At 39.0% G+C, this 12,306-nt stretch overlaps 1 long non-coding RNA gene across 2 annotated transcripts in view; it reads right to left on the bottom strand.

Annotated features, from left to right (window-relative positions):
- Positions 1–8,603, bottom strand: part of LOC310761646 — a 74,450-nt gene extending 65,847 nt beyond the window's left edge. For both annotated transcript variants that reach the window (XR_014547626.1, XR_014547627.1), the window contains exons 1-2: positions 7,370–8,603; positions 3,200–3,255 (exon numbers count right to left, since the gene is read on the bottom strand). This is a non-coding gene — a long non-coding RNA (uncharacterized lncRNA). The remainder of the gene's footprint in view (positions 1–3,199; positions 3,256–7,369) is intronic.
- Between the last annotated feature and the right edge of the window lie 3,703 nt (positions 8,604–12,306).

The raw sequence follows: 12,306 nt of genomic DNA, 5'->3' as shown, positions 1-12,306 counted from the left end.
AATTCCACTTAAAACAGGGGTGGGGAATTCAGACACCATTGCCAATGGCTAGGGCTTCTTATGGTAGCCCAACAATATCTGGAATGTCAAAGGTTTCCCATCCCAACATAAAGGAGCTCAGGCAGCTAGACTGGGAAAGATCTCTTACTCTTGAAGAGCCATTGCCAATACAGGGCTTATATGGATCAGTGTTCTGATTCTGTATAAGGCAGCTTCATGTGCTCATTATACCACATCACAAAGATTTTGCTGACAATGTCAAAACTCTCTTTTCTTCCCTTCAAGATTATTTTGCAAGTGTTTTAGGGAAAGGAAGCCTGTTCACATCATTAAGTTATCGTTTACTAGTAGGACGTGGTTTGTATGTAACAGGTACCATGTTCAATCTCCATGATCATTAGTGTGAAGAAGTTTCCTTCTTCATTTCATCAGTGCCCTTGTGTTGTGTGCATACTCCCTTTTGATTGCTTGTACTTTTAACTTAATTTTGAAATAGAATTGTATGGTTTTTTAAAAAAAATGTCACAGAAGACTATCGCTTAAGCACCTTGGAGAGCTGCTGCCAGTCTGAGTAGACAGCACTGAGCTAAATGGCACTGTGACCTGACATAGCATAATGCAATTTCATATATTCATACGGATATTAAGCAATGTGGAAAGATTTGGGTGCAAAATTTTCATCTGTCTTTTTGTGCAAGCTTGAACTTCCAGCTTACAATGCAGCTGTGTCAAACACTGATTTGGAAAATTAAAGAGCAGCTTTTAAGATAAAATGTTAGGGCTACATAACTACATCCAGAAGTTTCAGCATATGCCAGAAGGAGCCTACACTAGTGACTAATGATGGAGGTGAACATCTAGGTTGCACTTTATATTAAAGTTCTGCTTATAAATAGTTTATAAAGGGCCAAGAAAAGATTAATAGCTGTTATAAGCATGTAACAGCTATGACTACTGTGTGTTATTGAGTTATAGGCAGTTGTAAGCACATCAGTACAAGATGTTATAAATCAAAGTGTGAACAACCTGTTGGAGTCTGTAACAATCTATAATTGATTCATTCTAATATTCATGTATTAATTCTTTATAAGCTGTTTATAGTATTCATACATCCTTTATAAGCTGCTTAAACATGGAGCATCATTATGAAATGTGATAGGCCATTATATAACACTGAAGGCATCAGTTCTGCAATATATCTCAAGCAAAATCTTCTATTAAAATTTTATGTACCTTGACTTATATTGGCATCAAAACAATGTCACAGCATGGAGGGCCTTAGTACAGTGTGGAATTTCATTTTTAACTAAGGAAACAAAGCCTGATTATCTTAATGTCTGTTAAAATACCATATTCCTAGAATTAAACTAGAACAGTGTATCAATCACAGTTTCCTAGAAAATTCTAACATGAAAAATATATTCACGCCTTTATGGGGCCTAGAATATTGAATGGATTCGTGTTGGCTTAATTTGTATACCAATTAGTTGAATTGTGGCGCTGAGCGGTGATCAATACCAGCCAGATGCAGCTACAATTCTGTTATAGACATAGTGATATATTATTATAGTTTGTCTTATTCTCTCACATGTATTTGTGGGCCCAGGCTCAGTAAGCCTGGGGCCACCGGGGGGCAGGAATAGGAGGCATGAAATGACATGACAGCAGCTTCGGATCGAAATGGCCACAACATTGTTGATTACAGATATCACTAGACTTTGGCACAGGCACTGGGTATGTATTCTGGATCAACTAGCCCAATTGCTGGCTGATTATTCCGTCAGGGTTGATTCTGGATTAAGGATCTCCTCATGATGCAAATCAAATAGGATGATCCCACCAGGTAACCATCTGGGAAATTCTATGGCCTGTTAGCGTCCCCCTGGACCCCTTTACTGAGACACCTTGAAATTTGAACCTAGATAAGGGGTGGGTCTAGTTTAAACTATGAGGAAAGCAAAAAACCCAGACAGGCACAGATTCCTCCCTGGCCCCAAATATGGCAACCAATTTATTACACAGCAAGGTCATACACAGGCACTGCCACAGGGAAGGTGAATGGGGCGTCTGATGCCGACTGTGCTGCTTGCTCCCAACAGAAGTTTAAATTCTGTAGAGGCAGATCCAAGTTAAGACTCGCTTCACTTGGTCCATCCCCAGAGCCCAATTCAATTTTAGATTTCAGCAGGAAATCCTGTTGACCCCTGCGACCAGCTGAGGCCGATGACGGAGTCAACAGGCTGCATGGAAAAGAACTCTTGACACTGCCCAGCTCTCCCACAATTGCCTCTGTCACCAAAAGTGGTCAGCTGTCTTTATATGACATTGCTATGAGTACACGCCTGAGAGTGTGAGGAAAATGTAAACTAATAGGAGCATGGAGAAAACTTTACAGGGGAACCTAATTGTGTGATCTGAAAACTCTTTTAAGTATATGTTGATCTAATTAAAGGATGTTTTAATGCAGGAATATAACTTCAAAATGGCATTTTACTTTTCATCTTTCAAAGAACAGCAGAACTGAAAAATTAATATACAAAATAGGCATATCTGTGCTTGCTTGTACACTTCCTTTTTATAACTACAAACTGTGTACTCTAGATCAGGCTTCTCCTACCTGGTGCCCTCCAGATGTTAGAACTACAAGTTTCATCAGCATGGCTGATGGTCAGGGATGATGGGAGTAGTTCAAAACACCTGGAGAGCACCAGGCTGGGAAAGGCTGGTCTAGTTGCACTCTAGATCTATATATATTTTTATAAATAGTATTTTGTGTGTATTCTAGATATATTTCTGGATTTTGTAGTGACTCAAATATTTTTCTCTCCATCATTCCCTCTAATAATTGGAGAGATGCATAAATCCCTACTTTGCTGTTACAGATATAGACCAATTTCCCTTACCCTCATGCCCACCTATCCTTTTTACATTTCACATTGTTTTTGCACTGCTCATCACACTTAAATTTAGGCACCACCATTATACTTTTAGTGTTTTTTGTTAAGTATATAGCCTGGCATGCTCCTTTTTTTGCTTGAAGATTTTTTCTTCTTTTCTAGCTAGTTTCCTAGATGTGGTGACATAAATCTGGATAGAATATATGTTAAAGTGCTCTGACCAGGGAGTATCTTCTATATTTCTATATTGCCTTGTAGAATAGGAATAGACTTGGAAGAGTATTTTTGTAGGACACACTTACCAGGCAATCCAATGGTTCCCAGTGTCTCATTATTTTTCAGAGTACATACCATATTTCTGTGCAACAAAACACAACTTTTTAATTATAAGAAAGAAATAACAAGTCACCTTCAGGAAAACAGACATAATCCCTCAGGGCCACAATGTCATACGTATCACAGACAGGAAAAGCATATTGGATCCATTTGTGCGCACACTCTATAAAGTTAAGATTGTTTCTTATACGCTCTTTTGCAAATGTTCGTTTTTGTTATTGTTATGAATAATTCAAGTGATAGGATCTCCCCTCCCTGCTTTCCCAGGAGAGGTTATTGTACACTACAGCCCCTTAGACACGGTTGTTAGGAATTGTTTCCTGATATTTCACTGCCTACTTACATTGCTTTATATAGGCTTAATGTATACTGAGTGCATAAAATCCATTATCTCAGGTCTGTTATTTTTGTCACCATCCCACCTTCTTCAAGTCACCTCCATGTGTTATTTGATTCCCTTCTATTTCACTTCAATCCTTACAGCCTCATTTACAGAAATTAATGCAGAGACTATGTATGTATTTTAAAAAGCTGTTCTACAGAACAAATAATTTCTTGTGAGCTTGATAAGGCTGTTGCTAGCAAACTTGTATCTGCTTAGAGTAACATAAAACTCTTCTTTAGATTTTAAACTCCGCATTCAGTCATACCTCTTCTGCTTTTCGTTAATTAATTGCAGCCACTGGGAGAGGGGAAGGATTGTTATTGGGTCCATCATATTGGGAAACAAGGATTATGCCTTTCTTTCACAGCCAAAACCTCCTCCATGAAAATCACTCGCCTTTATGGTGTTAAGGCTTAAAAAGAAAAAGATGAAAAGTTCCCACTGGCGTCAATAGAAACTTTTTAACTTATTTGCATGTGAGAACCTGATTTTAGCAGAATCACAGGTGGGAAGTGAAGGGATAAACTTCCTCTCCCTGTGCACTATGATCCACCAAACATGACTGTAATTAATTAAAGAAAAACAAGAAACAGCTGCATACCACGCATTAAGCATAACATGCCATAGCAGATGGTGTGATGGGCAGAGATGCTTACCTGACCTCCTGGCGGGTGAATTCCTGCAATTTACCAGAAGGGCGTGGGGCAAGGGGGTAGGGAGTATTAAGCCTGACATCGGCCAGTTAGGCTTGTAGTGCAGGAGTACAAGCCTGACTCAGCCGATGCACTTGCACTGTGACCACCTCATCACCATTCCAGGTAAGCAGCAGTGACTCACCTATGGGAGGTCAAATAAACAACGCCAACCCACCATATTGTCTGCAAATGGTCATGTGTAGTTTGGGCCTTATTTGATTTATATGGTTAGCTGCAGCTGACTGAATTGCACTGTGCCCTTATAATGAGAAATGGGGGCAGTAGATTCTATGGCTGATTGTTAGAAAATGCTCCATTGGATTGAATTGAAACTTGGCAGGTTAAGAAAGGAAAGTTTGAGGATGCTCCATGCTGAATTTGGAGTAGAAAGGGTATTAAACAGCCAGTGTGGTGTAATGGTTAAGAGTGGTAGACTCGTAATCTGGGGAACCGGGTTCGCGTCTCCGCTCCTCCACATGCAGCTGCTGGGTGACCTTGGGCTAGTCACACTTCTTTGAAGTCTCTCAGCCCCACTCACCTCACAGAGTGTTTGTTGTGGGGGAGGAAGGGAAAGGAGAATGTTAGCCGCTTTGAGACTCCTTCGGGTAGTGATAAAGCAGGATATCAAATCCAAACTCTTCTTATTATTCTTTTGAATGAGTTAAGCACGAATGAGTTTTAACACATACTGTGTATTTCCTCTGCCCCAATTGGACTTGCTGGGGTGCTTGCAATGTGGAATGGTAGCTTCAGAAGCATGATAGTTCTGTTGCACATGTTTATTCCAGTGAACAGACAAATATGGGGCTTCGACTCAACACTCTACCACTGACAGGTAACTAGCTCCAAGAATGTGGTGAAACTAACCATATGCCATAGTCACATCTGTTAAGGATGTAGCAATTAACAGCTGCAACTTTCAAGCATTTTGGAGGTCAGGTAAAGATTGAAAACCCTTAACACAACATGTTACACCAATAAATAAATTGTTAACTGAATAACTCTTATTTTTGATTATTTAAGAGACAAATTCATATAGGATATGCCTATCAATCACTATTGTCCAAAGGTTGTATTTTAAGTGCAACTCAAAGTAGACCCACTGAAATTAATGTACCCATGTTAATCACATCCACTAAAATCAATGGGTTCACTCTGAGTGTGAGTAATATTGGATATAATCAATTATAGTTTTATGAAATCTCCAGATTCAGGGGCAATACGCCTCTGAACATCCATTGCTGTGAAACAATGAGCGGGGTCTTGCTTTCATATCCTACTTCTGGGCTTCCTGGGGGAATCTGGTTGGCAACTGGGAAAAACGTGGTGCTGGATTTGAATTGGGTCTGCTCCAGCAGTCATCTTATGCTTTTATCACTTCAGCTAATAGTTTCTCTGTTGCTGCATTGACTAGTCGTTCAGAACTCACAACAGGATCATGTCATCAAATAAAGTGGGTACTGGTGGAACCATAATCTTTTAATTCTATATAGGAATCTTTTAATATAAAAATAAAATATGAAAATTGATGAACAGGTAGATGAAATTTAGGAGAAAATAGGGAAAAGTGAAGGGCAAAAGATGTGCATTTAATATTTTTTTTTAATGTGGGTGATATGATATGGGTATGAAGTCTACTTAAGTGCTCTCCCCTACAGTGTTGTTTTGAGAATAGAGAGAAAAGTACTTGTTTACATTTTTAAATTCCTTCTTCATTGGAGTAAGCCTTACTGTTTTGAAGTCTGAAAAATAGCTCCTTGGACCACAGGTGCTATTTCACAATCTAAAAACACTTTAAAACTATGGTGTAGGGGTTAGAGTGTTGGGCTAGGACTTGGGAGACCAGGGTTCAAATTCCCACTCAGCCATTAAGCTCACTTGGTGACCTTGGGACAGTTACTGTCTCTCAGTCTAATCTACCTCAAAGGGCTGTTAATGAGGATAAAATGGCTTCTTGGGGGGTAAAGGTGGTATATAAATGAAATAAACAAATATTAATTTATATGAAGCACTTGCAGGAAAGAATCAGTGCAGCACTTTTTAAGCATTGGTCCAAATATATTTTAGATTTCCTTGACCTAGCTCCAAGATAATGGATAAGTAGCCTAACCACCTGCCTTAAGTATTTTACAAGTAGAAATGTTCCTCTTTTTTTTGGTCTGTGTATTATGTCTGACATTCTTCAGAATAATTTAGAGAAATGCAGTACCCAAAAGAGCAGTTGTCGCACATTTCAACGGATTTCCCAACTCTAGTTGAAAGCAGCTGCTGAGGGACTTTCAGAGGACTCAAGGAAATGACTACCATGTCAAGAATCTGGCACTCTACGCTCCACCTCACACCTCTCTCCTGAAATCCATGTGTTCAGGCTCATGTCTACATGTCTAACAGGAAATTATCTTAAAATCAAATTATCCAATGATGTGTATAAATTCCCCAAAGAAATCAAAAGCATGCATGTTTACAGGCAAACAAAAATTCCTCATGAAATGTAGTTTTGGGGAGTTAAATGTAAGTGGTATTGTGGGTGGGTGGGTAGTTTCAGTTTACATAGATAATAAACAGAAACATGATCTTGTTTCTTTTACAGCAATTTTAAAACATTCTTTATAAAATCTTCTGCCAAAGATTTAAAGCTTAAATATTAAATGGCAGCCAGATGCTGGAATGATTGGTTTTGTTTTATTGTTTTGCATTTTCACTCTTTATCTCTTTTTAAAAACATAACTTAACTACTTGAGCATTTATTTCTGAATATTTATGTTACTCATGGCATTTTTAAATGTTAGTTTCTTTAATTAAGAGACACGGTTCATAACCATAGATTTTTCAGAAACTACTGATCTCTATTTCTGAGGTAAACATAAACTATGAAATCTATAAAGAATCTTAAATAAAAATTAAATTCTCACTATACTGCATAGCAGAATGCCTGCTTTTTATTTGATAATAATATATATCTTTACATGTTAGGAGGGATTTTCATAGATTCTCTTTTTACCATTAGACAGTACTAAAAATACTACTTTTATCACATTTGGTTTTCATATAAATACCTCGATGATTCTTGAAGTCTCCTCAAAAAATAATTGTCAGTTGATGAAGAATGTTCATTAATTAATTCCCTTAAGATCCCCTGCTGCATATCATCCAGAACTGATGGCTTGTATAGATTGAGTCTTCTCTTGTATTCTTGCCAGCATTTTAATGCCAGCTCTGTCAACAAGGACTTTGTGCCCTATTTTTCCCCTTCTCCCTTTCTTTTTACAAGGAACAATTCAAATATAGCTCAGTGGCTATAGAATCTATGCAAAATATCCCTGTAAGCAAGGACATTGGCACAGGGTGGGCAGACTCTATGATAAAGTAGGATGAAACAGCTGTTTGTGCCTTCAGCATTTTATGTGTTTTTAAAGCATGTTTTAAAGCCTTATTTTTCACTGTGAACTAGAAAATAAAGAGAGCTGTGCAATTTTTAATGCAAGCAATGTTCTTTATGCAAGCTTACTACAAACACGCTGCCATTTCATTCATGAATATTTTTCCATTGCGCTTTATGAAAAGTTGCAAATTGGCAGTATTTGTGCACAAGTCTGCAAAACATTTCTAGGTGTGAGTTAAGCAATGTGGACAACAAATAGTCCTGTGGCACAAAAAATACTTACAAAATCATTATGGAGTGGTGCCTCCAGACAGTCGCTATTTTGAGAGATAAATTCAATAAAATACAGGAACTTTAGGTTTGCACAGTTAAACCAGATTAAAGGGCTCTGTTGCCCCAGCACAACAAATCCACTTTTTAAAAAAGAACCAGAATTCTGCCGTTTCAAAAGTGATGGGGAAATGCATTGAAAAGTGTGTGATGGATGAATGACTAACAGAAACATGCATAAGCACCCTGCAAACAAATCAGAGCAAATAACCAATGAGAACAAGTTATAAGCTAACCTCCTTATCAGCTTTGTGAATGCAATGAACAGCTCATCTGTAGATGCCTATGGAATATTGTGTACTTCATCAGGTACATGAAATTTTTATCCTGAGTCACAGAGTAACTTCAGTAGTTTCACCAGTTCATTCAGTAACTATCCTCTCACCAAAAACCTGAGCCTGGACCATTCCATGCAACAGGTTTAGTTTCTGGACACTAATGGATAGATAAACATCTTATATGTTCACAGACCTTAGTCAAAGATTCATAACTTAAACATTTACATTATTGTTTTATCTTTTTTGCAAACTGTTTTGAGTTGTTTTTCTACAATCAAGTGATATATAAATTGTCTGAAATAAATACCGTATTTTTTGCTCTATAAGACTCACTTTTTCCCTCCTAAAAAGTAAGGGGAAATGTGTGTGCGTCTTATGGAGCGAATGCAGGCTGCGCAGCTATCCCAGAAGCCAGAACAGCAAGAGTGATTGCTGCTTTCACTGCGCAGTGATCCCTCTTGCTGTTCTGGCTTCTGAGATTCAGAATATTTTTTTTCTTGTTTTCCTCCTCCAAAAACTAGGTGCGTCTTGTGGTCTGGTGGTAAATATCCACCAAGCTGGACTGGTACCCAGGAATAATCTACAACAGTACAGATCTAGAAGAGAAAATGACAGGACCACCAATTGTCACTTTACAGCCCCCAATTACCTTAAAATAATTCAAATGCGCTGCTGTGGGATGGCGGGGGGGCTTCAGGCTGGATGGTGCCTTGAGTACCCTCCAGTTCTTGGGATCCTGCACCCAGTGAGAGTTCAAATCTAATAGAAGATTCTATTTGGTCTGAACTACTTGGGCAAGTTTCTTTGTAAGACAGTGACCTTAGCCAGCCACTAAAATGTCCTCATCAGCCCCCCAAACCAATGAACTAGGTTGCAAAATCTACAACTAAGTGATGATGCCCTCCAGGTTAATAGGTCTCCACACCACCACATAGTTGCTAGGTAAGAGAGCAATAGCCAGAGTAGTGTGGATGAGCTGAGCTGGAAGCAGGCTTGAAGCTGGAGACACAAAGGCATACTTGCTCTATGCTGGATCCAAAGCTGTGACTGGTGGAGAAACAAGATCTATTGGGGTATTAATGCTATGAGCGCCTCCATATTGTGCTCAGGTTGTATATATGTGTAAATAAAACCTGTATCTTTAAAGACACTACTGTCTCTGCTGACCTTCATTCCAAGAAACCCTGAGTAAGTGCCTGAAACCCCTGGAGACTCTCACCAGTCAGAGATTGGGCTGGCATGTAGCAGTATCATTAAGGATCCACAGTCTGTCCTGTGCAATGGGACTTCTCTCACACATGATAGTACTTGCTTCCTGACAGCTCCCCAGCCTAAAACAGTTACTTACTTACTATCAACCACAGGCCACATAGCACAGATAGTGACACAGGGACTAGATCCTACAGCAGATCCAGATACTGTATCTACCCTGTATCCATGTCTACTCTGGCTACTCTACTCAATAATCAATAATGTCATCCACAATGTATGGGGCTCAGTCATCTGTTTATCTTCCAATGTGATATTTGCCATTATCTGTCAGCAATCCCCTTTTGCATTCTACATAATCCAAAAGATCAGTCTCTATGCGCAACAGTAAAAGGTTGCACAAATCTAACTTTAGAAATGGGAAGGAAGGAAGGAAGGATTTCAACCTCTCAAGACATTCTGTAAGGGATCTTAGAATTGCCATCATTGGATAGAGGAAGACAGATTTTTTTTTAATCACACTACTTTTGCAAACCTTCCGGAGAGTAAGCTCCATTGAATTGTGATTAATTCTGAGAAGGTATGCATAGGATTGCACTTTCCATGTATCAATTGGCTTATCAATGCCAGAATGTATGTGTTATCAATAAGAACGTGTGTGTGTGAGAGTGTGAGTGAGAATGAGTGTAAGTAATTATTATATTATGAAAGAATAATATAATTATTATTCTAATGCAATTATCACTGCACTTTCTGCATTTCGTTCCCTTCTAGCCTCAGTGTTTCTGATCCTCCAACCATGTGTATGTTTGTATACCCGTGTGCAACTCAGGATAACATTTCATTCACCTGATAAAGTGGACTGTAGTCCATAAAAGCTTATGCCATAACAACTTTGTTAGTCTTTAGAGTGCCACAAGACCTTATATTGTTTTTCCTGCAACAGATGGACATGCTTACCACTCCAGCAAAAGTAATATGGAGGCATCTTGTATTTTCCTTACAACTTTATATGTTTGTAAATGTTGTGTGACATGTCCATAGCCTGTGAGATATAAATCACAATTGAAGAATGATGTTATAAGGTTGGTTTTAGCCCACTTATTATCGCTTTTATTGATCCCTTTAGTGAAAGGTAAAATGAGAGATGTGGAACTTCTTCCAAGCCATCTCTTTCCCTCTCTTCCCAGTGACATGTAGTTTATCACAACGTGTGATGTGATTTCCGCCTGCTGTACTTCCTGCCTTGACCAGCCAGTGATCTGAAATAGGAAAATTTTCAGCATGATAACATCACATAATGTGTGTACGATAAACTATCCATTCCTAGGAAGACTGGGAAAGAGATACAGAGTAGCAGCAGCAGCTCCATGGCTCTTTTAATGTGTAGTTCTGATGCCCTAAGTGCTCTTGTTAAAAGAGTGAGCACAACTGCAGGAACAAACTTATCACAGTGGCAAAGATCCAGCACTCATAATATACTGTTAGACATGGTTTGATGGATTTATTGTTCCCAATTGATATAATTTTATCATGAGATAATCAATGCTGGCTCAAAACATTTTTCTCCCTGAAGCAGAGAGCAAAGGATCCCTGCCCCACCCCTTTTGTTTGGGCATGAAGCACTTAAAAAAAAGTCTGGCTGCACCAGTTTCTGCTTTGTCTATCCTCACTCCTACTCCGCATGGTGCTGCCTGAAGCAGGTCACTCCCCCTGATGCATAGCAGAAGCGGCCCTATGCTATGTTTAGATGCTATGCAGTTCTGTTTTAAGAGACCCTTCACAGATTGTATAAGCAGAGAATGTTCTGCATTTGTGCAAAATCTCACCTTTCATCTGTTTTTAAATGTGATGATGGCCAGGGAAGTGTCATTGCTTTCTTTTTTAACTGAAGAGAAAGAAAAGGTTGAGCTTGAGTAAAGAGAGTTACAGAGGTCGGGGCAAAAGCTGAAGGGCGGGGGGGGGGGGGAATAGCTCACAGCTGGCAGGAATCTGCATGCAAAAACTGAGTTTTAACAGAAAATTCCAGAAGATTGCAAATACTGAAGTATTTCAAAATGGGTTAATTAGTCGATTAAACGGTGCCAGAAATATATTAAATTATGGGGCTTCAGAATGCAATGCTCAAGGAATATAGTATATGGAGGGAAGGCGTGTGTATAGAACCTGAAGATACACCTTTTCTGTGCATACAGCACTGGACAACTAATTGGTTGTGCCTCTAACACCTGTTTGGTGGGGATTGATTCCAGAAACCCCTTTCCCCCTTCCCATAATGGCAATCAGCACTGCATATTCGGTGGGGTCCCTGGATCAGTGCTAATGTTACTTCAGAGAATTCAATAAAATATAGTTGCCATGAACTCACAACCACTTGAAAAGAGCCCTTGTAATAGTGTCAGAACAAAGATCCCCATTGGTGGTCTTAAGAAAGAGGTTTGGCATAGGGACATGCTTCCAAGCTTACTTCACACAATCAAACACAGTTGTTCTCTTTCACACACACTTACCCACATACATAAACAAACAGTACTCATTATCATACACAGACCCAGAGATCAGCCCCACACTACACAGTATAGAAGGTCACAGCCACACCCTGGCCTTAGTAAATGAGCAATAACATGTTTGTATTTATTCATGTATTTATATTCTTCATTGTATTTATACCACTTAGTTTCAGTATGGCTTCTAAGTGGTTGTGGTTACACACACACACACACACACACACAAAAGAGCAGCAGTACATAGCACAATATCCAGTTTATTAGGCTTATCATCACATCAAATGTCC

This window comes from Podarcis filfolensis, assembly GCF_964270895.1.
Source record: "Podarcis filfolensis genome assembly, chromosome: 4".
NCBI lineage: Eukaryota > Metazoa > Chordata > Lepidosauria > Squamata > Lacertidae > Podarcis > Podarcis filfolensis.
This window is presented reverse-complemented; position numbering and strand designations above follow the sequence as displayed.